Here is a 25,391-nt window from a genome sequence, read left to right as displayed (position 1 = left end):
ATATATAATAATATTTATTATTGTTATTATTATTTCTGTTGTTATTATCATTTTGTGTGCTCCAGACATGAAACAGTTTTGTCCATCAAGCCTGGTACAAGCAAGGATGAATAAAGGACTACCATCTGCTGTTCCAGCCTGATATAAGAACACCGCCACCAGCAAGGTGTCTCTTTGCCCACTACCGGGGAGTTGATTCCCTACTCTTTTATATCTAGGTATCAGAAGATTTATTTAGGGGGCAGGAGATTTGGCTCAGTTGGTAAAGCATCTGCCTTGCATGTGCAAGGCCCACAGTTCTATCTCCAGTATTATTAAAAAGAAAGGGATATATTTAAATCCAGACAAAGCAGTCTACATGAAGGTGTATATATTAGGAACTGCATTTAAATAATATACCACTACATAACTTAGAAACGTAAACAATCATTTATTGTTTATCTTGAATGAGTGAGTTGATAGGGTCAGTCTGCAGATCTGGGTGAACTTTCTCATATTCCTGTAGACATCTGGATAGTTGGTTGTAGGACGGATTATCAAGGATGGTCCTGACTGGGATTACTCAATTAAGCCTGCCTCAATCCTCCAACAGGCTAGCCAGGTGTGCTGGCTAATTTTATATCAACTTGACACAAGATAGAGTCATCTGAGAGGAGGGAACCTCAGTTAAGAAAATACCTCTATAAGACTGGGCTGTAGGCAGGCCTGTAGGGCATTTTCTTAATTAGTGATTGATGGGGGAGGGTCCAGCCCACTGTCCATGGTGCCATACCCGGGCTGGGTTCTATAAGAAAGCAGGCTGAGCAAGCCATGGGAAGCAAGCCAGTAAGCAGCACGGCTCCATGGCCCCTGCATCAGCTCCTGCCTCCAGGTTCCTCCCCTGCTTGAGTTCCTGTCCTGACTTCCTTTGAAGATGAACAGTGAGTGAAATAAATTTTCTTCCCCAAGTTGCTTCAGGGTGTTTCCTCACAGCAGTTATAACCCTAACTAAGACACCGAGCATGTTTTGTTTGTTTGTTTGTTTTTATTTTGCTTTGTTTGTTTTGAGACAGGATCTTTCTATGTAGCCCTGGCTGTCCTGGAACTCACTCTGTAGACCAGGTTGGCCTTAAACACACAGAGATCCTTTGCCTCTACCTCTGTAGTGGTGGGATTAAAGGCATGTGCTACCACGCCTGGCCTCTTTTTCTTCTTCTTTTTAAAAAAATTATTTATTTTTATTTTATGTGCACTGGTATCTTGCATGCATATATGTCTGTGTGAGGGTGTCAGATCTTGGAGTTACAGACAGTTGGGAGCTGCCAGCTGGGAATTGAACCCAGGTCCTCTGGAGGAGCAGCCAGTGCTCTTAACCACTGAGCCATCTCTCCAGCCTCCTCTTTTTCTTCTTTAAAAATAAGTTTTTATTATTTATTTTATATTTTATGTGAATGAATAAGTGACCTGTGTATATGTATGTCTGTGCACCATGTGTAAGGTGCTGGTATCAGGGAAGGTCAGAAAAGCATGTTGACAAATAGTTGTGAGATGCCATGTGGGTGCTGCGAATCAAACCCAGGTCCTCTGCAAGAGCAGCCAGTGCTTTTAACTGCTGAGCAATTAAGGACCAACCCCTTGGTCATGTCCTTGAAGCAAATGAAGTAACTGAGAGAGTAGAGAAGCACTCCAATACCGCTAACATTTATTTATTTATTTATTTATTTATTTATTTATTTATTTTTCAATGAAACGTTTTTTATTATCTTGTGTGTACGGGCCTACATGTATGCCTGTACCCTCTGTGTATGCAGTGTCTCTTGTTATGTGAAAGGAATTCAACAGTCCCAGGTGCAGTGACTGCCGAGAAAGGGGAAGACTTGATGTCATAAAGTCAATCAATGCGTCCCAATATAAAAGTAAATTCTAGACAACGATAGCCAAAATGATACAATCTGCTGAAATTTGGTGGTGGGAAGAAGTGAAGGGAACGAAAGTTAGAGGAAATAGAATTAGCAGAGAGATTAAATATGTTATTTATCCCCTGTGCAGGGACACAAGAGGGCCCACTCTATTTAGAAAGCAGCAAACAAATAAATCTCTCCTAAACTTAATCAGATAAAGAAAATGTACAAACAAAGCCCTTGCCTACTTACTGTGAGTGGGGATTTTTCTCTTTTGAGAGCAAAGAAATAAAAAGGCATTATGGAGACTCAAGGCTATCTGAGCATCCGTTTACTCTGTTGCTATCTTACAAGTAAACCTGCTGGCCCATGAGGTGAGAACTGTTTCTTGGTGTGCGAACCCACAGCCGCAGGAAGATTTACAGCCACAGAGAATTCAGTGACGGGCTGGAGAGAAGGCTCAGTGGTTAAGAGCACTTCCTGCGTCCTGCAAAGCACAACTTCCTGTAACTCCATTTGCAGAAGATTCAAGCCCTCCTCTGGTCTCCAGGGGTTCCTACACACACGTGGCGTGAGCTCATGCAGATACGTTTTAAAAAACCTTGAGAGTTCGATCATGTTTTCTACGTTCTATTTACTAAAGCGGAGAAGCACAGAGAACATTTCCGTGTCGCAGGTACTGCCTTTCCTGGTTGCATTTGCTTGCTACTTTCATTTGAACTATCTCTAACCCACCCCTGCATCTAGCCCCCCGGGACAATGTAGAAAATGACAACCATATGCTTTTGGGTGATTTGAGAATGTAATATCAAGAAATGAAAAGAAACGTTTCCTTAGTCACTGCCAAATCTCTAGGGGTCTTCTTCCAGTCACCTTTCTCCCCCATCCTCTCTGTTCCTGTGTTCCCCACATTGCCTTCCCCTCCTATACTCTTTTTGCGACTGGGTGCCATAGCTTTAATCGTGGACCAATGGAGACAAACTGCTCCTGGATTTGCCTGATTTACTTTATGTTTGACCTTCAAGCATCCTTAAGAGTGATTCAGGCCAGGCGGTGGTGGCACACGCCTTTAATCCCAGCACTTGGGAGGCAAGAGGCAGGCGGATCTCTGTGAGTTCGAGGCCAGCCTAGTCTACAGAGCGAGATCCAGAAAAGGCACCAAAACTACACAGAGAAACCCTGTCTCGAAAAACCAAGAAAGAAAGAAAGAAAGAAAGAAAAAGAAAGAAAGAAAGAAAGAAAGAAAGAAAGAAAGAAAGAAAGAAAGAAAGAAAGAAAGAAAGAAAGAAAAGAGTGATTCGGAAGGCAATGATTGTGTCTACCATGTGGGTTCTTACGGCTGGCCAGGAATTGACCAAGACAATTTACATACTTCAGTGCTTTTAACTCTAGCAAACTATGATTTTGGAAATGATTAATGGGCCAAATTAGATAAATGAGGAGAGATCAAATTGCTAATCCAAAGCCTTATCGTCAGTAGCGGTAGAGCTGGGACACAAATGCATGACAAGGACCTAAATGCTTTGTCCTTTCTCAAAGGCTAGGTATAATTCTGAGGGGGGGGGGGAAGAAAATATTTAATGATTAGGTTTGGGGGGGCTGGAAAGATAGCTCAGTGGTAATATACATGAGGACATGAATTAAATGCCCAGAATTCACATTTAAAAAAACTAGGTTGAGTCTCTACCGGCCCATGAACAGCATGGCATGCACGCATGTACATACAAATGTAGTAATAAAAGGAAATTAGGTGTTGTGATGTGTACTTATAATTCTAGATTTGGAAAGAGCGATTCCTGGGCCAGTGAGAGACCCTGGGCCCCTAAGCCCTGCCAAATGAAAGGGGGATGGTGTCTAAGCAGTGTTTCCTGAGGTTGTCCTCTGACCTCAACACGTGTACCTGCATACACGTGTGTACCACATACATGCACACTAGGTTTACGTGGGCATCTAAAACATCAGATATTGGAATAGGATATTTGGTCTTCTGTTATTGTAGACATTGAGGAGGTTTGGGGGTCCTTGAAGAGACCCCCAATTTGAGTGGTACAAAAGGCCATTTGGAGCCTCTGAGGTTTCTCAATGGAGCTTCTCAATCTTCCCAATGCTGTGGCCCTTTAATACAGTTCCTCATGTTGTAGTGACCCCCAACTATAAAGTTATTTTTGTAGCTACTTCATGATGGTAATTTTGCTACTGCTGTGAATGATAAATATCTGTGTTTTCCAATGGTTTTAGACGATCCTTGTGAAAGGGTCATTTGACTTCCAAAGGGGTCATGACCCACAGGTTGAGAACCCCTGCTTAAGGAGACTATATCAGTATTTGGTTCACTATTATAGCTGTTGCAGAGAGAGACTTAATATATAAATATTCAATGGCAAGAGCATTATCCAACATAGAACTGGGACTCTTGATCTTCAGCAGCCTACCTAGGACACCAGTTATCCATTATCCATTATAGCCAAAGTGGGAAGTCCAACAATAACCAGCAACATCTAAAGTGACCAGGACTCACGTGACTACTCACAGCATCCTTCATTTCTGTCCCCACTTGTAACTTAGGACCAACTAGTCAAGTTAAGCACGCATTCCTAACAAGATACACAGATGTCCTACGGCGGCGAGCCTGCCTGCCGCTTCCCATCCTGAACAGCTTCTAACCACGCAGCGAAACAAACCACGGACAAATGGCTCTACCTGTCCGGTTTCTTTGCTCTTCATTTGCTCCCGTAGCAATGTGGATGTCTGAATCCCCTCCCGACTGGAAATGTACTCTGGTGTCATCATTCTCCGCATCACTTTGTACCTTCTGTTGAGAGATATGTAGTAAGGGTAAAAGGTGGGGCATATCACAACAGTCATTATTTTATCAGATATTTTCAGCTGAAGGCTATGCGGGGGGGGGGGGGGAACCCACTCTATTTTTGAAAAACAGATCTAAATATCCTCACCATGTACTTTGCTTTAGATCAACAGGGCGAACTTTCCTCATGTGACCTTGAATGTCTCACTTGGCTAGGAGGGTGTAGACCCTGAAGAATAATGTGACCATTCTGCTTGGCTTAAGTCAATTATAGGTTACACCTCTGGACCTGGAAGAAAAAGTCCAATTTCCCTGAAGCAGAAAATACAATAAACACTCAGACATAAACTTCGCAAGACATGGAGAAGCCTCATAAAAGGAAAAGTTTTAAATGCAAGTGAGGGGCACGAAGGAAGGCTTGGAGAAATGGGAAGGCATATTTTGTTCTTGGACATAAAGACTCAATTTCACAAAGATATAAATTTTGTAAATTAATCTATAAATTTAATGTAACTTCGATGGAAATGCCAAAAGGGCTTTTTAAAACCAGACAAACTCATTCCAGTCTGTGGATGGGGCAGGAGGCATGGAAGAACAGCCAGAAAAGTTCTAAAATTTGAAAAGTGCCTTTTTCTGTTAAGAGAGGCAGAGGGCCATTCGGGGAGTCAACTCAGAATCCACTAGGTAGAGTTATAGATCATGAAAATCATTGCCTTTTCCCCTTCATTTTCTGTAGTTTAGAATGACATGGCTCACAGGCTCATGGGAATGTTGAAATAACCTGCTGGATGAGGTGCACACCTCCTACAACAAAACCCCTTTTTCTCCATTTGTAAACTTTCGTGATTTTTTTTTCTCATGGTTTCTTCTCACCCCCAGGTAGTGATTATAAATACTCAAGATGGGGAGTTATGGTGAAGGCTGAAGACAAATTTTGGTTACAAGTTAAGCCTAGCTGATTTATTAGTGAAGCAAGAGTGGTAATTTCTGTAAATGTCTCCTTAAGTTTGCTTTGTGAAGTCAGAGGACATATAATATTGGAGTTATAAGATTAATTTCTATTTTTTTATTACTTAAAAAATTTTTCCTTTATTTTTATTTTATGTGTATGAGTGTTTTGTCTGCATGCATGTTTGTGTACTAATTGCATGTGGTGCCTGTGGGGGCCAGAAGAGGGTGTCAGATCTCTTAGGACTGGAGTTATAGATGTTATGAGCCACATGGGATGCTGGGAAGAGACCTGGGGTCCTTTGGAAGAGCAGCCAGCAATCTTAACTGCTGAACCATCTCTCCAGTCTCTCTAGTTGCTTTTTAAAGGAGTCTCAATTAGATATATATTTTATTTTAAAAAATTTAGGCCGGGCGGTGGTGGCTCACGCCTTTAATCCCAGCACTCGGGAGGCAGAGGCAGGTGGATCTCTGTGAGTTCGAGGCCAGCCTGGACTACCAAGTGAGTTCCAGGAAAGGCGCAAAGCTACACAGAGAAACTCTGTCTTGAAAAACCAAAAAAAAAAAAAAATTTAGAAAAGAATAACAAAATAAAAAATGATAAGAAAAGGAAATTTAAAAAATTAAAAATGGAAAAAATAAAATTTTATTTATATTAGACATATTTTATAAGCTTCACTCATGTATATGTTTATTCATACTCATAAGAGAGTTTAATTGGAATTACCCTACATAGGGGATAATGCTCATCCTAGAAGCTATAGAATATTAAATATAAAACCCAGTGCCATGTGTGTGATACCCCCTTCAAATTATTGGTCAGGGGTTGTTTGGAATTATTTTGAGGTGTGTTACATTTGTTTATGCTGTGGAACATTTGTTTTAATGATGCAAAGATGTATTGCATTCTTTTATATTGCCTTTGTTAAACTCTGTGAAGCTGTATTACTGTGCCTGTCTAAAACACCTGATTGGTCTAATAAAGAGGTGAACATCCAATAATAAGTCAGGAGAAAGGATGGGCAGGGCTGGCAGGCAGAGAGAATAAATAGAAGGAGAAATCTGGGAAGAGATCTAGGAACGAGAAAATAAGGAGTGAGAAAAGGAAGGACCAGTCACACAGCCAGACAAGGAATAAAAAGGAAAGAAGAGGTATATAGAAACAGAAAGGTAAAAGCCCAGAGGCAGAAGATAGATGGGGTAATTTAAGTTAAAAAAAAAGCTGGCTAGAAATAAGCCAAGCTAAGGTCAGGCATTCATAAGTAAAAATAAGCCTCCATGTATTTATTTGGGAGCTGGGTGGTGGGTCCCCAAAGAGCTGAAGAGCCAAAAGACCAAAGACTAAAAAACAACCAACTACAAGGGGTGTCTTGGAGACCCGCACCCCCAAACAATACAGGCTATTGGCAATACCCTTGGTTGCTCACCAGAACTTGATGGTAAGATCCTGTTGCTGAACACACACACTTTGGTCACAAGATATGGCGAAATCAAGCTGGTACTGGCTGGGAAGCTTCCTCTCCACTGGCTAGCTTTTGTAGTACCAGGAAGTGCTATTCAGGCTGTGAGGGGTGAAAAGTCATCAAGAGTCCTGGCCAGCTGTGAACCCTGTGAGCTCCAATAATGACCAGCTTGGCAAGATATGTCCTTGTGTGCAATAGTGGTATGAATTTTATGTGAGTAACCAGCCACTTTCTGATTGGATTTAAGGCCTGATCCACAGGAGGAAATGCATGCCTAGTATTGTAAATTCTGGCCAAGAACCCATTCCTAGGGAGCTCTTAGGCCCCAGGGGTGAATCTATTACTATTATTTTGTTAAATGTATGTGCTATCAAACAATTCTCTAAATTCGTATCTGTCTACCTACAGATTAGTGCAGCTCTCAGATTTCATCAGTGACGTTGCCTTGTTCAGTGGATAGGTCTTCACTCAGAAGCTGACAACTGGTCAAAATGCATAGAATAAATGGTGTGCTTAGCCACAAATGGAACTTTTATATCACACCCCTCCCCCCAGGTGCCAAGACTCTTCCAAGAAGAAGGGGCAGAAGATTATAAGAGCCATATTATGAGGGGTGCAGAACCTGGGACAAAACAGTATCCTGTAAACATGATAAGACTGTTGTGCTCATGAACTCATGACAGCTGTGGTTGCTTGCATAAGATCGACACAAGAGCAAGCCAGTCAACCTTCTAGCATGGAAGGGAGCCATGCTCTTAAACCTCTACCCCTAGCTGAGAAGCTATTGGTGATTCATGATGCCTGGGGAGGGAGAGCCAGTTTTCTTTAAGGCTGTGGCCTCTAGCAGGTAAACAATGTTACAGTTGACCTCATGTTCATGCATATATGGGCAACACAAATGGGACTGGGTAGGTTATTTTTAAAAAGTAGATATGAAGCTGGGGGTTGGTAGGTAGAGTGGATGTGGGAGGAGCTGAGTGCAATATGATCAAAATACATTGTATTCATGTATAAGTTCTCAAAGAATTAATAAAAATATTAATAGATTATACATTTATTTAGTGTGTGTGTCTCCTTGGATTTTGAATAATTCTTCTCCAGAGTCTTGGGAACTAACTCAACAGATGGCCAAGTGCATAGGTGTTCTCTGAAAGGTAGGCAGTAAAGGAGCTATTGCTTCCAGTATACACCAAATGAAGGCCAATGACTGAATTCAGGACCCATTCATTATGATGCATCTCTTCATGAAGTAGGCCTGACTTATGTAGGATGCTTGGGTTGTAGGGGAAATTATATAAATGGTGATTAATTTGAATCCCCATTCCAATTCTGTTTATAGTATTATTATTATTATTATTATTATTTTTTTTTTTTGGTTTTTCGAGACAGGGTTTCTCTGCGTAGCTTTGCGCCTTTCCTGGAACTCGCTTTGGAGACCAGGCTGGCCTCGAACTCACAGAGATCCGCCTGGCTCTGCCTCCCGAGTGCTGGGATTAAAGGCCTGCGCCACCACCGCCCGGCATAGTATTATTTTTATGAGTAAGTTCAGAACAAGCGCTCTCCATAGTATACACAGGCACATGAAAAATTGACAGGAATTGAGAGTGGAGGATGTGAATTGGACAGATGTGGTGTATCAGCTGATTTTGTGTGTCAACTTGACACAAGCTAGACTCATCAGAGACGAAGGAGCCTCAGTTGAGGAAATGCATCCATGAGAGCCAGCTGTAAGGCATTTTCTCAATTAGTGATCAATTGGAGAAGGCCCAGCCCACGGTGGGTGGTGCCATCCATGGGCTGGTGGTCCTGGTTTTTATAAGAAAGCAGGCTGAGCAAGACAGAGGAGGTAAGCCAGTAAGCAGCTCCCCTCCATGGCTTCTGCATCTGCTACTGCCTCGAGGATCCTGTCCTGGTTTCCTTCAGTGGTGAAGAGCAATGTAGAAGTGTAAGCTGAGTAAACCCTTTCTTCCCCAACTTGCTTTATGGTTATAATGTTTCATCGCAGCAATAGAAACCCTAAGACATATGGGATATAATAATATAAGTAAGCATTAATATTTTTTCTATGGTTAATGCATACCAGATATTGTGATAACTTGTTTGTACAATATTTCTACAATCTACTATCTACCTACCTACTTCTCTCTCTCTTATCATCTATCTATCTAATCATTTATGTATCTACCTGTCAATATTGCTGTATGTTTATCTGTGTGTCTATATATCAATCACCTGTGTGTGTGTGTGTGTGTGTGTGTGTGTGTGTGTGTGTGTGTGTAACTGTCTGTGCATCTATCATCTATGCCTCTGTGGATGTATGTATGCATGTGTCTACCTACCTACCTATCTTCATTTCCAAAAATAACATTAAAAGCTGATATTATCATCTCAACTTTATAAATGAGAGAATCGAGTTGCAGAAACTTAGTGACTTGCCAAAGCTATCCAGAGCTAGGAAGCAAACTTAAATGTGTCTTATCTGTCTGTCTGTCTATCATCTATCTATCTATCTATCTATCTATCTATCTATCTATCTATCTATCTATCTATCTATCTATCTATCTATTTTTTTGAGACAGGATCTCTCTACATAATCCTAGCTACCCTGGAACTCACTATGTAAACCATGCTAGGCTCTAACCTACAGAGATCCGCTTGCCTCTGCCTCCCAGGTGCTAGGACTAAAAGTATGCACCACTACACCTGTCCTCCATTCTAAATCCCATGCTTTTTACCTTCACGAAGGGCTGAGAGTTCAGTAGACACAGATGACAGTGGACTGTTCTGAATCAGGAACTCTCCTAGTAGATGCAAGGAAAAAAAATGCAGCTATTCTACGGCCATAGCATCAAATATTGTTACTTCTAGCAACCATTCTAAACTATGTTGCAAGTGAATTGCAAGAGACTTCACAAAGTTTGGGGGAGAAAATACAGTGTGACCTTTACCTGGATTCTGACCTGCTTCTCTTTGAGAGGGAAAGAAGATAGATTTACATCTGTCAGTTCTCGCATGTCACCCCCACACTGGTGTGGCATCCGAGATGTGCATTCCTGTTAGGCAAGTGAAGCAGAAGCAGCTAGAAACCCTTGGACTGAGGATGCTGTACAGGAGGATTGTGAGACTCGTGCATCTCAAGTCTCCTCTCATTTGGTTGCTGGGGTCTTTGAACAGAGGTGGGGACTATTTCTATCCGGGTTAAAGTGGACAGAGGTCAGATACCATAAGATCATAGCTGCCCCCTCACTCAGCTGTATGGTCCTGGGTAAATCACTCAGCGTTTCCCAACTTCAGTATGCCTATCTGTAAAATTGGGTTGTGGCATGTGTATACTGATTTCACAGCCTCTTCAACAGGCTTGTAGTAAAATTAGATATGAAAACTAGTTTGAGAGATTTGCTAACATGCAAGACTTTAGTGTTGGTGGTGATGTGTGTGTGTGTGTGTGTGTGTGTGTGTGTGTGTGTGTGTGTGTGTTTTGCATGCAGAGGTTGGTCAGGTGTCATCCTCTATTACTCTATCTATTTTCTACTAGAGACAGAATCTCTTACTGAACCCAAGCTCACCCTTTGCCTAGGTTGTCTGGCAAGGGAGCTCTGGGGCTTCACCTGTCTCCACCCCCTAGTGCTGGAGTTACAGCTATGCACAGCCATGCCTGGGCTTTTTATGTGGGTGCCAAGAATTTGAACTCAGATCCTCTCAGACTTGCAGAGCTAATGCTTTTATACAGTGAGCTGTCTATCCCCCTGGCATCTTGGCTGTTTAAAGGTCTTAGATAGCATCTTCTAGTGTATTGTATGTTCTCTCTTAAATTTCCTGCATCTCTTCTGCACAGGGACACAAAAAATTCTCAGCCACGCTTCTACCTGCTCCACTCTGCCTCTGCTTGCCCATTGCTCAAACATGCCACTCTTCAACCAAAATCTATCAGGGGGAATATTCCCAGCAGTTGAGAGCTCTGGCAGGGCTAGTCCCATGTTTGGTAAGCTGTTGGTAGGATATTTGAGAATGAGTTTTGAAAGCCATTACTTTTCCCCTAAATGGGAGTTTTTCCTGGAAGGCCATAAAAATAGAAGAGATTAAATTTTTTACTAGGTTGATCAGGTTACACACACATCCTCTGGCCTGATATCTCACAAACAAGAAAATCATAAAAAGCCTTTCTCCAGAGTCTCTTCGCCAGGAGGCTCCCCGACACATCATAAAGCGTTGGGACACGACAAGGAAGAGATTGGAATCAGCTGTGCCTATAAACTTGCTCTCCCTCACAGCTGGTGCATCAGGGGAAAACTTGAGGGGCACGGAGGAGTTGAAGAACAGGTCTTGGGAACTGGGAAGCATGGCCTCAAGGCCCCAGGCGCTTCCTTGGGCTGTGTGACTGTATCAGAGCTCCCTAGCAAGAGGAACTCTAGTCTTGTGTTTACTCTGACCAGCAGTTTCAGAATCCATCTGTAGCTTGATACTGAGGGCATCTACAAGGTTGAGGAATCGCATTATATCCAGAGCCCTTGAAATACAGTCATTGAGAAGAGGAAGAAGGGAGAGTGACATTATTAATAGAAATGATAAACTCCTTTGGAAGACTGAAAACACTGGTGAAGATATTTCAGATGGCATGTAAGGTCCTTGGCTCCTGCTAACCATCCCTCTCTGAGCAGAGAGCCGGGACAGAGTGGTTTCCTGCATCTACTCGCCCCAACAGTGCATATATCATCACAATGTTTGCCTCTGGCTTGTTTTTACCATCTAGACTGGAGCGTAAATTTGGTGAGTGCCTGACATACTGTGCTTTGATCAATGCTTACCTTTATGTATTAGGCCTGACTGGGCTCATCAATTTCCCTCAGTTTAAAAATCATTCTTTCGCGGACGTAACTGTTCCTCACATTGTGTGATCTGGACTTGATATAGTTATAGATTTCTCATCAAAATCCCAAAGTCAAATGCAAAAAAAAAAAAAAAAAGCCAGTGGAAGTCTGTTCATGATCAACCAGTCTGGTACCTCATCGGCATGTTTACGCCATCTTCCCAAGGGCATCCAATCTGCTCAGTTATCAGTGGGAAACCTAGAGTCACCTTTTATTGTCCCCTTTCTTCAACCCACACATTCAATTCAGCATGAAACCCATGTTCAAAACACGCTTCGGATTCTTCTGTGTTGCTCTGTCAACCTTAGTCGGGGCCGTCACCATCTGTTACCACCTGTGCACTGATCTCTCTTTCTAAATCTTTGTTCTTCACAGATCCAAGCTCTTTGTCTACACATAGTAGTATCCATTTCTTGAATCCACATTCTCAGCTACCTCCTCCTTCCTCTGTTAGTTTTAAGCAAACCCTCGATACTAAACCTCTCTATCCACAACTATACTATATGTGTCTGTATGCAGAGAGTGCAGTATTATATAATAGGTAGTTATATAATATAGAGGTATATATATATATATATATATATATATATATATATATATATATATATACACATGTTATAGGACTTATTCTCTGCCCTTTGACCAGTTGTGAGTTTCTGTGTTAACCACTGTCCGCTGTGGGATGTCCTTCTGTATGCTGTGAATATGTGTCTCTCCCATTGGCTGATAATAAAGTTGTTTTGGCCTATAGCCAGGCAGAATAAGGCTGAGTGGGAAAGCCAAATCGAGATCCAGGGAGATGAAGAAGGGTGGAGTCAGAGAGATGCCAGTCACCTGCCGAGAAAACAGGACATGTTAAAAAAAAAATGAGGTAACAAGCCACAGACCATATGAAAAAACATAGATAAATATAGGTTAAGTTAAATGTAAGAGCTAGCTATTGATAAGCCTGAGCCATCAGCCAAGCATTTATAATGAATATAAGCCTCTGAGTGATTATTTGGAAGCGGCTGTGGGATGGGGCAGGACAGAAAAAAAGCCTCTCTTTACAACTGTCCACTGCACAGAGGAACTTCAACGATGAGGTTTGAGGGCTGCACTAATCTATAGATAGAATAATACAGATTTAGAGAGAAATTTGATAACATGTCCATTCGCAGAATAATAGAAGCAGATTCACTCCTGGGGCCTACCTATGAGCTCCCCAACCCTGGGTTCTCAGCCAGATCTACAGTATCGGGCATGTGTTTCCATTTGAAAGTGGCTTATTATCTCCATAACATTGGTACCACCCTGGTACCCAGGGGCATATCTTGCCAGGCTGGTTGTTATTGCAGGTCACAGGGTTCACAGCTGGGCAAGATGGTTGGTAGCTTTCTTTTTTACCTAGAAGCCTACATCTCACTTTCTGGGACTATGAAGCCAAGCCAGCAGTGAGACGCTTACCAGTCAATACCAGTTTGAATTCTCCACATCCTGTGACCAATGTGTGTGGTGTTTTCAGCAATAGGCATTGCTATCCTGTTCTGGTGGATAGTCAAGAGCAAGGGTAACGGCCTGTGACATTTTGAGGGTCTCTTGGACACCTCTGATCGACAGCTTGAGGACAGGTATCAGATCCCCTGGACAGGTAGCTGTGAGCCACCATGTGATTACTGGGAACAGAGCCCAGGGCACTGTGGAAGAGCAGCAAGCACTCTTAACCACTGAGCCACCTCTCCTGCCCCGAAGATTTATTATACAGGGTGATGATGTGAATTTTACTGTCTGTTTTTAAATTAGAAAAAAAAAAGATTTAATAGAAGTTTGGAAGGAAGACAGGGTCAAACCGCTATCTTACTGTGTTATTTTTTACGTGCGTGTGCGCGCACGTGTGTGTGTGTGTGTGTGTGTGTGTGTATGCATGTATGTGAGTACATGTATGTGAGTACATGTGCACTTGTGTGAGAGAGTAGATCAGTGGTTGTTATGGGCTGGTGGGAGGGGCAGACAGAACTTTAGTCAAAGGCTTCAAAGTTTGAGCTATCATGGATGAAAAGTATAATAGAGATCATGTATATAGCACAGGACCTGCAGGAAACAATAACAATACTGTATTGTATGTTTTAAGGTTTCTAAGAGAATAACTCCTGTTTATATTACAGAAAGAAAATAAATACGGCAGAAAGACTCCTTGTGAAGGGGAGATGTGTTCATGGCATAGCTCGTGATGTGAGTCTATACTTATCTCTGAATTCATCAAGTTGGATTCCTTAACTAAGTAAGTACATCTTTTTCTATATTAATTGCAACTCAGCCAAGTCACGAGAAAACGAAATGATTTACTCAGGTAAAAAAATGTGTCTTCTTTTGCAATATGCTAACGAGAATGCCTCCAAAGTTAAAGTGGTTCATGACCACGTCAAGCAGTGATCTTTTAGCCTCTTAGGTAGAGCATGCTGTGCTCTGCAAATATCTGTTAGGTGTCTTGCTGCTGACCCACACTATGTTACATAGTACCCTCCTTGAAACTGGCTTCCTTTCTGTTCTGATCTCTGCTGTCCTATTTTGGGTCCTCATCATTTCTTACCGTCATTAATGAGACAGTTCTCTGTTTGCAGCCCCATTGCTGATGATGTGTCTACTGGTCTGATGATGTGAAACTGGTCTATCTCCTGCTCCTGCTTAAAGTCCCTCAGCAATTCCCCATCATCCTTGAAATAAAGTTCGAGCCGGGTAGTGGTGGTACAGGCCTTTAATCCCAGCACTCGGGAGGCAGAGACTGGAGGATCTCTGTGAGTTCAAGGCCAGCCTGGTCTACAGAGCGAGTTCCAGGACAGCCAGGGCTACACAGAGAAACCCTGTCTCGAAAAACCGAAAAGAAAGAAAGTTCAAGCCAATCATGAGGCTATAAGGCTACAAAGCCCTCCAAGGACTGACTTGTCCCTGTCTCCCTCCCCGTGTCCTCCCTCAGCTCACCTCATGCTCCCCTTGACTTGTCCACATCTCCTGCAGCTCTTAGCACTCGCTGTCCGTGTTCTTATTTGTGGAGTCCTTTGCTCCATGAACTTTTGTCTGACCCCTTCCAGTTTGCCAACTCTTTTCTCCCCACTGTGACTTATCGCATCCTTTCCGGCCCAGTCCCCGCTTCAGCTCCTCCGGGAGTCCCCGCTAAACTTGGCACCTCCCTGAGCATTCTGACTTACAGCATCTCCCACTTTAAAATGCTGGCTTTATGCTTGCTTCCTCCAACAGTTTGTGAGGGCTCCTCATGGCTTGAGGCGACCTCATGCGTTAGCATGTCGTGTGGTACGGCTGTGGGGTGTTGGTGGAAAGAATCCAATCCAGAGATCGTCTTCAGGCAGCATTTAGGAACCTTCCAGAGCTGTGACAACCATGAGATAACACATGCAAAGTCCTTTGAAAGTGAACTGAACAAGTAGGAAGCCACTGGCCACTCATTCTATCTCACGTGTAATAGCCTCTTGGTTCTCATCAGGTGGTGCCTCTATTAGTTCCTTTTCTGTCGCTGTCATAACATACCATGACCAAGGCAACTCATGGAAGAAAGGGCTTGCTTGAGCTTACAGTTTCAGAGGGTTAGAGTCTGTGATATCAGAGGCAGCAGGCAGCAGGCAGGAGCAGGAAGCCGAGGGCTCACATCTTGAACCACAGATGCTCCGCAGAGAGAGTTAACTAGCCATGTCTTGAGTATTTAAACTCTCCAACACTGTTCCCAGGGACATTCCTCCTCCAGCAAGGCCACACTTCCTAAATCTATCCTAACAGTTCCACCAACAGCGGACCAAGTGTTCAAATGCCAGACGATGGGGGACATTTGTCATTCAAACCACCACAACGCCTTTCTCCATTTTATAGTCACATGACTGCCGTCGTCACAGGCTGATGGATTATTTCTAGATCTTTTTCTTCAGCCCTGCCCTCTCTCCTAAGCTTTGTACCTTCTCCAACTACATGTGCCGTATTTTCACCTGTGACTTGGACCTTAGCCACTAACAGGTCTCTGAAACGATTCATCGTTCCTTCATCGGAATCTTCTCCTCTATGTGCCCATGAGTGGCGTTGTCTGCGCTCGACTTTAGCTCATTATCTTCCTTAGTGCCGTGGCATTGTGGAGCTGGAAAGACAGCAGAGAGAGAGACATGGGAGGCAAATCCTTCTGAGAGACAGTGTACTATTGCTATAATTAAGGAGGCAACTCCATGTAGTTTATCTGGTAATTAAAAGAGGTTCAAGCCGGGCGGTGGTGGCGCACGCCTTTAATCCCAGCACTCGGGAGGCAGAGCCAGGCGGATCTCTGTGAGTTCGAGGCCAGCCTGGGCTACCAAGTGAGTTCCAGGAAAGGCGCAAAGCTACACAGAGAAACCCTGTCTCGAAAAACCAAAAAAAAAAAAAAAAAAAGAGGTTTATTTTAGGGGTAACTTACAACCAATAAGGGGTCGGTTACAGGATCCAGGAGAGATGAGGTACAGCCCAGCATAGTCCAGCGTAGTTTTCTGGGGAACTCTGATTTGGTCTGCAAATCCAGCCTCCAGGACCATGAGGAGCTAAGAGAGCGAACACCTACGCATCTCAGGTCCTAAGGGGTCACCTCTTGGCCACACCCCAGGGGCAGGTCATAGGTAGGTGTGGCAGTTATTTGCTGCCACACAAGGGGCAATGTTTCAAGGTCAAAGCTGGAACAGCTACCCGCTACAGTGTACAAAGGGAAGCAGGGAAGTGCTGGGCAGTGAGAGATGGGCTGAGCCAGGTGTCAGAGGACCAGATAAGTCATGTTGGGGAACTTGCTTTAGGTTGACCATCATAGCAATCCAACATAGGCTGGTAGAGAGCTTTGAGGAGAGGGAGTACTTGATGAGACTCAGGCTTTAAAAATCTTAATCTCATTGAAGTGCGTAGAATGCATCGTAAGAGCTTAAATTCAGGTCAGAGTTCGGATCTGGATGCAGATCCTGAAATGATGGAATGGCTCGGGAGCTGACTGGAAACAAAGGCAGGGGACAAGACTGTGCGGAACTCCGAGGTGAGGAAGAATGCTTGGAGGATGGCTTCTTGAAGGGCTACTCCTTTCTCAGAAGGGAGTCACTGAAGGGTACCAAAAAGGCTCTGGGAGTGTGAGATTGCCGGAATTTAGCGGCTGCAGTTGACATTGCCTGCTGTGACTGTGAGCCAAATGATCAGGAGACGTGGCATGGGAATGATCTTTGCCTCAGCTGCAGGGACATGAACTTAGGAATTGAAAGTCAAGGGAGGCTTCTTTCCTTAGAAGTAGTTGCTGATTACAAGACCTTGATATCTCCCTTGAGCAAATGGATCCATTTCAGTTTCCATGTGTAGTTCAGGACCCCATTATGCTAATGAGTGCTTCTGAAGGAACCAGGAGAACGGTGGGTTGTAGAGCATGACTCACTCCCCCAAAGAGGCAGTGTTTCTTCAGTTCGCAATGCTCTGCTCGCAAACGGGAAGGGAGAGTGAAAAGTCGGGACAGAGGAATTCCCTCAGATCTGATTTTGCTAAGAGACTTGGGATTAGACCCACCAGACAATGTGGACGGTTTTCGTTAGAAAGTGAGTAGAACAAAGGAAGGAAGTCAGTTTCTTTCAAAATGTCATCTTGGGACCCATATGAAGAATGGTGACGAGGTCACAGGTCCATTTTCATTCGACTCTTTTATGTGTGAGAAAATATTGCCATGCAGTGAAGTCAAGGATACTGGGGGAAGGCCTAGAGAATCCATTTTCCCACCTTGACAGCACAGTGGAAAATTTCCAGTTATCACAGGTCCTTCCATGAAAAGTCACTGTAAAGGATGGTGTAGATTAGAGGTTTAAACTCAGCAATGTTTTGCCTCATTAGAGAGAATTTAGTAAGAGGCTGGAGCCGGGTGATGGTGGTGCAGGCCTTTAATCCCAGTACCCTTCTGGGAGGCAGAGACAGGCAAACCTCTGTGAGTTCAAGGCCAGCCTGGTCTACAGAGAGTGTTCCAGGACAGCCAGGGCTACATAGAGAAAAACCTGTCTCAACAACAACAACAACAACAACAACAAAACAAACAAACAAAAAACCCCCAAACCCCCAAAAACAAACAAACAAAAACAGAAACAAAACAACAATAACAACAAAAAGCCAAAAGAGTCTGGAGAGATGGCTAAGCAGTTAATAGAACTTGCTGTGAAATCATGAATACTGGAGTTCGATCCCAGCACCCACGGAACAAGCCAGGCATTTCACAATACCAGGTATCTCTAGCTCCAAGGGATCAGATACCGTCTGATTTCTGTGCTCATATAGCCACGAGCACCTCTACCCTACACACACACACACACACACACACACACACACACACACACACACACACACACAATAAAACATAGGATTCTTGTTGGTAAACACCCAGATACTTGCATAGTTTCATGAATTGACCTTAGAGACCCACCCGGACACTGACTCTTTACTTACCCATCTGTTTTGCTGGTACAACACAAAGAGTGCCTCCCACATCTTGGTTAGGTCGTTTCAGCATCTGGAAACCTGCTGCCTAAACCCAACTCACAGACATGTCTAAAGCTAGGGAATTCACTTTGAGTACGTGATGTTGTGACTGAGAACCAGTCTTCTTATTAAGTAACTAACTTGCTATTTATCCAAGTGCCCTCCACAAACACATTTCAGCATGCACACAAATGTTTCCCACAATCATTGCCAGATGCTCTGTGGTTTAAAAGAACACAAAGATTCCTAAAAGGCACATGATTGTGGCTATAACAAACTGCCAAGGAAAGAAAGAATATCATGGAAAATGCAACCTTGACATCTCAGTAAGGTACATACTAATATACACTTTTAAGTGAAGATTCACTTTACAGTAATAATGCTACAAGTGTGGATGAATTGTCCCAAATACATCATCATGAAAAATGGCAAGACTCTAAATTGTAAAGATTCTATATCCTAAATTCAGTTAAAAATCAGTGACTTCTGATTTGGAGGGGCGGCTTTCCAATGTGTCTTCTCTTTAGTCTCTACGTTCTGTTTTTGAGCAGTTTCAATGGTGTCTCATCCTGACATCGTAATTGCCTCTCATACATTTATTTTGCTCTAACTTCCAATTTATTAGTCAGTGATGCAGTCACCGGCTGTATTTTTTTTTTTTTTTACAGACATATGATGACTCTGTATTTATGGAGCACAGCATGATAAATCTACATATGCATCATCTAGTTCAAGGGTCATATCAAGGCCACTGGCATTTACCATTCCTTAAACATTTCTTATTTCCCTCTGTTGGGAAGCTTCACTTTCATTTATCCTAGTTCTTCATAAAATATATAACATTCAGGTACAATAAATAATACATAATGTTCAGGTACAATAAATAATATATAATACTCATGTACAATAAATTAAGAATAAAATTAAATGTAAAAATTGAAAGAAAACCCACATACAACATTGTAACTATAGTCACTCCACTGTGCTTAATATTCTCTTATCTAACCAATGTTAGGTGCTTGTTGTTCATGCCCCTGTCACTCTCTTCTGCTGCTGCTGTTCCTCTCTATTCTAGCGTTCGAAGATCAATGAGGTACGATGATACTTTATTTGTGCTGAAATGTGATTTTATTTGTATGTTAATAAATAAAGTTGCCTGAGGGTCAGAGCTAAAAGCAAGCAGAAGTCTGGTGGTGGTGGCACACACCCTTAATCCAATCACATGGCAGGCAGAGTCTCTGTGTGTTCAAGGACACAGCCAAGTGGTGACCCGAACCTTTGATCCCAGTACCAACCATAGAGACCTAGAGGTCTGTATAGACAGGCAGTGACGAGGAAGTCATGTGGTTGGGTTTAGAGCCAATGAGAAGGCAGAACAGAAAGGCAATAAAAAGATAGTCACAGAGGAAGACGGTCTCTCTCTCTTTGGAGAAGCAATGGCAGTGAGTGGTAAGTCAAAGGCTATTCGCTAGTGCTCTGATCTCTTGGGCTTTTAACTCTGTATTTGGCTCTGTGGTTCTTATTTAATAAGACCATTTAGAATTTCGTCTATAATGAGGAAAGCAAATCAACCAACCAACCAACCAACCAACCAACCAAACAGAAACAGGGAAACAAAGAAACAAACTAAATAATCTACAGCTGGTAAGATGGCTCAGTAGAGAAATGGCCACCAAGCTTGGCAATCTGAGTCTGATCCCTGGGACTGACATGGTCAAGAGAACTGACTTCTGCAAGTTGTCCTCTGACCACATGTGTGCCTCCACACACACAATAAATAGATACCAAACAACAACAACAACAATAACAACAACACAAAACAAAAAAACCAACCAAAAAAACCGAAAAGGAAAACCAAGGAGATGATATTGAGTACCCATGTGTGGTAGATCTCACTTTGTCATTGAGAAACCAGGTATTATTTCCTTTGTGGGAAGACCAGGAGGTTTATACATTCCAATTTCTAGTTCAAATACTTTTTTTTTTTTTTGAAATGAGAGTGTGATAACTTTTTGACTTAAGAAAACTGCATGTTGTTTGAATAAAAGAAATATTCTTCAACAGCTGGCTTTTACGTGGAGAGCCTGCTAGGAATCTAAGAAAGCCAGGAAAATGATAAGAATTTAGGGTGACTTAATTTTAATTTATGGACTATCCCTGTAAAAATGAAAAAAAAAAAAAACAAAAAACAAAGCAACCAACAACAAAACCCACTGATGGTTCTGGAACAAAGAAAAAAGAAGTGTTCTCCCGACCCTTGGGAGCTGTGGTCCCTTCCACCAGTTGCAAGCGAGTGTCAAAGTTGGCAGCCATCATTCCAGAGGCTTTGAGTGTGGTCTCTCAGACTGTGTCGGTATGTCAGATATGTGGAATCCTTCTGATCCCTGTTTCTCAGTTGCCATCATATCAAGGGAGGGAATCCGTGTTTGTTCTGTGACGTTTATGAATACCACAACTCTGAAGTCACCTTCATTTGTACAGATCCAGCTGTTGGCAAGACTTTGCTCTTCGTGGGCTCCTGGAATCTGTGACCTTGTCCCTCCAGCCTCTGAGTGGTACTGTTTACCTTCCTTGGCTAATGGTCTCTTCCTCCATTTTCAGAGTCCGCAGAGTAGCATCTTCAAATTTCTCTCCAGCTCTGTGGAACTGTCACATCATATTCTCTTTTGTTGTAAACTCATGTTTGCTTGCAGTGTGCGTGAGTTCTATACATCTGTGTGAACATGTGGAGGACAGAGAAGGATGTTGGGAGTGCTTCTCCATCATTCTTCATCTTGTTTCTTTAAGGTAGGGTCTCTCCCTGAACCTAGAACTCCCATTTTTTTCTGCTTTTGAATTAAAAAAAAAATTTAAATTTTAAAATTCAAAAAATTTTAAAATTGCAAGCCCCAGCAATCTTCCTGTCCCTGCCCCTGATATCACCAGCTCTATGAGCATTAGTGAAACCATGCCCAGCTTGTTATATGGATGCTCAGGTTTGAATTCAGGTCTTCATGGTTACACATTAAGTCTCTCAACCACTGACTCATCTTTCCAGGCTCTTGTGCAGTATATTACTTAACTATCTCCTATGAAAATATGTGATAATATTTAGGACTTACCTGGACATTCCAGAACAGCCCCAATTCAATTCCAAGATCCCGCTTTCACTCATACACAGCCCCAGCTGTCCTGGAACTCACTCTGTAGACCAGGGTGGCCTCTAACTTAAAGAGATCCTCCTGCATCTGCCTCTAGATTGCTGGGATTACAGGCATGTGCTACCATGCCTGGCTACATTTTCTTGATTGATGATTGATGTGGAAGTGTTCAGCCCATTGTGGGTGGTGCCACTATTGTGGTATAAAAAGTAAGATGAGCAAATCATTAGGAACAAGCCAGTAAGCAGCCTTCCTCTGTGATTCTGATTCAGTTCCCACCTCCAGGTTCCTGCCTTGAGTTCCTCCCCTGACTTCCCTTCATGATGGACTATAAGATATAAGATGGAATAAACCATTTCCTCCCCCAGTTACTTTTGGTCAGTGTTTTATCACAGCAAGAGAAACAAATTAGGACGTAATGTCTATGAATGATTATCCAATGATGGCTTTAAATTTTGAATGATGATTGTTTTAATCCAAGCACACACTTCCTGTGATATTTCAGATACATGAAAGTCTTGTTACCTATTTACCAATTTGATTAAAATCAATATCTTGTTCCAGCAGCTAATTCTACAATTTGCTGTAGGACAGTGTTCATAGGTTCTTTCTTTGAACTGAGTATTGAACCCAGGACATTGAGTATGCTAGGCAAGTACTATGTCACTGAGTTAAACCCTAGGCCTAGTACTCACAATTTCTGTAATTTGGTTCTTATCCCAGGGTCCCCAATGGGGCAACTGCAGTTGCTTGTGACCGGGGCTTATTGGACAGAGGTAGGAGAACTATGTTTTCAGCCTATTTTTCTCTGAGTTAATTTATCTTTTTTTAAAAAAATGTTTGTTATTTGTTTTAAGCCTGAGATGGCCTAGAACTGACTCTATAAACCATATTTGTCTTGAGTTTGCAATCATTCCCGTGCCTCTGCCTCCCCAGGGCTGGGATTACAGGTGTGACGCACTGCACTCAGTTATTAATAGTTTATCTAATTGAAAGAAATTCCTTGCTGGAATACTTGGAGTAGGATTTCTAGGTTTGGTTAATTTATATTAGTTAGTGGAAGGAGTGCAGCCTTGCCAACGCCTTGATTTCAGACCCAGGACACCTATTTTTAGAGATCTGACCTCCAGAAATGTGTGATACAATCAATACATTTACATTGTTTTAAGCCATTGAATGTGTGGTAGTGTGTAATAGCATTAGTAGAAAGGTAATGCAATGTGACTTATCAAAGTTTTACTTAAGATATATATAGTTAAAAATTCTGGATCTGGCTTGAACAGCCTACATGTACACCTTTATGCCAAGATATACCCATTGTTGTACCAAAGTTTCATCTACGCTGTCAAAACCAAGTCATCATTATTGGTCAAAGTGGGGAGAATAAGTAACTACTGAGTGCTCACTCATAAAGGAAACATTGATATCACCCCCCTCCAGGGCTCAGGAAACGTCATGGGAGAGCGGATGGAAAGGACGTAATACCTGAAGGAAGAGGCGTAGTATTATGGCATGCTGTCCTCCAAGCATGGCATGGCTGTTGCACCCTTGAATTCATAGCATCTATGGTCATCTGTACAAGACCTATATGTTGTGTGAATCCTAAATGGTCTTATAATAAAAACCTGGAGCCAGATATTGGGGTAAATGTGGAAAGATCAGAGGAATCAAGCCACAGCCGCTTCTCACCTTGCCAACTCCTCAGCCGATCCTGTCTCCACGAATCCTCAGCCTGAATACTCCTGAGTCCTCAACTGAAAGTGGTTTTTAGTGCCTGTCTCCTCCTGACGCCTTCTATGCCCTTTTCCCACCCAGCCATTTCACTTCGTATCTCAACCTTCCTAGTGCTGGGATTAACGGCGTGTGTGCTTCCCAAATACTGGGATTAAAGGCGTGGGCCCCCACTGCTTGGCTCTGTTTTTCTCCTAGACTGGATCAATCTCATGCAGCCCAGTGTGGCCTTGAACTCACAGAGATCCAGACATGTCTCTGCTTCCTGAGTGCTTAGACTAAAGGTGTGTGCCACCACTGCCTGACCTCTGTGTTTAACTCTGTGGCTGGCTCTGTCCTCTGATCTTCAGGCAAGCTTTATTTCTTAGATTATAAACAATATATCCCCACACCTATGCAAGACGGGCCCATCAACATCCTGTCGTGGAGGGAGGGGGGACTCGCGAGTTTCTACCCTTGTCTGAGGATTTACAGGCAAATAATGGTTGATGGGGGATGGACTGACATTTTCTCCAGTGGTATAGCCACTAGTAAGGTGGAAGTCCATGTTCCTGTAAATAATCCCCCACTCATGCTCCTCTAAGCAAGCCTAAATGAAACTCATTGAGTCATGGTTTCAAAAAGTCACGAAAACAGAAGGAGGACTAGTTGGCAAGAGGTTGGGGAAGAGTGGGGATGGGAGGGGACAGGAGACGGAGATGGGATGAATATGACCAAAGTGCATTATATACATGTATGAAAATGTCACAACGAAACCCAGCTATGTGTGGTTATTATATGCTATTAGATTCTAGTTTGAGTTCATCATTCATTCATTTGAGTGCCACTGAGATAAACGTCTATGCAGGAGAATATTGGACATGGGTAATTGAAGGTATATGTTGGCATCATAGTCGCTCAGATTATTGCTGGTTGTAGTGTGAGATAAAGTACAGAGGAGAAGAGTATTGGCACATTAAGTTCTACGGGCACAAATAAGCTGTGCGAGCAGCTAGCCTGATCTCATGGGCAATTGGTTTTGATTAACAAGGCAGGGAGGAAGTAGTGTCTTAGAATGTAAACCATGGGATGTTAGCACCAGTTGTGACACTGTGACCATACACTCACAGGCGCCCTCTGCAGCCAGGAAATAGCAATCTACTGTTGACTCAGTTATGTACCATTTGGAAGGCGAGCCACGGCAGCCCAGGGTGCTGTCCCACAAAATGCAGTACACCCTAGAGCCGGTGAGCCATGGAAGTACTGTTTCTATCATTTTCTCCCATTGTCCTAGAGTCTGCTTCAGTCAGGGAGGAAATGTCTGGCTCCCCTCTCTCTTGCACCCCAAAGCCCACATACATGAATCTTGTTCTGCATTTCTGTAACTCTGGGCTCTTTTCTGAAGATTCTCCAAAGACTGTCAGACATGGAGGCAGAAGCAAACAGAAGTCAAGTTCATACAGTTACCACCGGAAGGCTGAGGCTCAAACCATTATGTTGTGTTCCAAAGTCCTTATTTCTTCCATTAAACTCCAGAGGAGACAAAGCAGGATCATCAGTAAAAGGGATAAAGATCTCCTACTCCTACAAACCGAGTAGGAGATCTTGACCCCAATTTCAAACCCCATGGTAAGGAGCACTGAGAAGCCTTCTAATGTAAAAGCCAAGTGCATCCTGCCTCCTCACGCCCTGCACCCAGCCGTCCATCCCTGTGCATGTGTTTGATTGGGAGTGCACATCAGGGTAGAGTCCAGAACTAGTTCCCGAGAACACAGAGCCATGTGTCCTTGCTGCACTTGGCGGTCCGCATGTCCCAGGCCCCCACAGAGTGGGAGGGAGGCAAAATGCTTAGGATGTTGCGGGGTAAGACTTCAAGGGAGTCTACTAGGTACGAGCTCCAATGTTCTCCATTCTTGCATGGTGTTTAAATGGATCCAAGACCACAAAGAGCATTTTTGGGTCCCAGCCTGTTATTGTCTGGAATATGGGGCTGCTGCTGGTGTTCCAGAAGAGCTGGAGGGCACATCTGGAGGTTTCCTGGTTACTCAAAGCACCCGGGAATGATGCCATCTCATCTTCCCAAT

At 43.0% G+C, this 25,391-nt stretch overlaps 1 long non-coding RNA gene across 2 annotated transcripts; it reads left to right on the top strand.

Moving 5' to 3' along the window:
* Positions 1-14,115: 14,115 nt before the first annotated feature.
* LOC128115504 (uncharacterized) lies at positions 14,116-24,928 on the top strand. Of its 2 annotated transcripts, none has more exons than XR_008220185.1 (3): positions 14,116-14,225; positions 22,321-22,373; positions 23,038-24,928. It is a non-coding gene; the product is annotated as an uncharacterized LOC128115504 (long non-coding RNA). The 2 variants fall into 2 exon arrangements; XR_008220186.1 differs by lacking the exon at positions 14,116-14,225 and adding an exon at positions 14,252-21,012.
* Positions 24,929-25,391: the final 463 nt, after the last annotated feature.

The sequence above is a fragment of the Peromyscus californicus genome, unplaced genomic scaffold, assembly GCF_007827085.1.
Source record: "Peromyscus californicus insignis strain IS unplaced genomic scaffold, ASM782708v3 Scaffold_1__1_contigs__length_55948999, whole genome shotgun sequence".
Lineage (NCBI taxonomy): Eukaryota > Metazoa > Chordata > Mammalia > Rodentia > Cricetidae > Peromyscus > Peromyscus californicus.
This window is presented reverse-complemented; position numbering and strand designations above follow the sequence as displayed.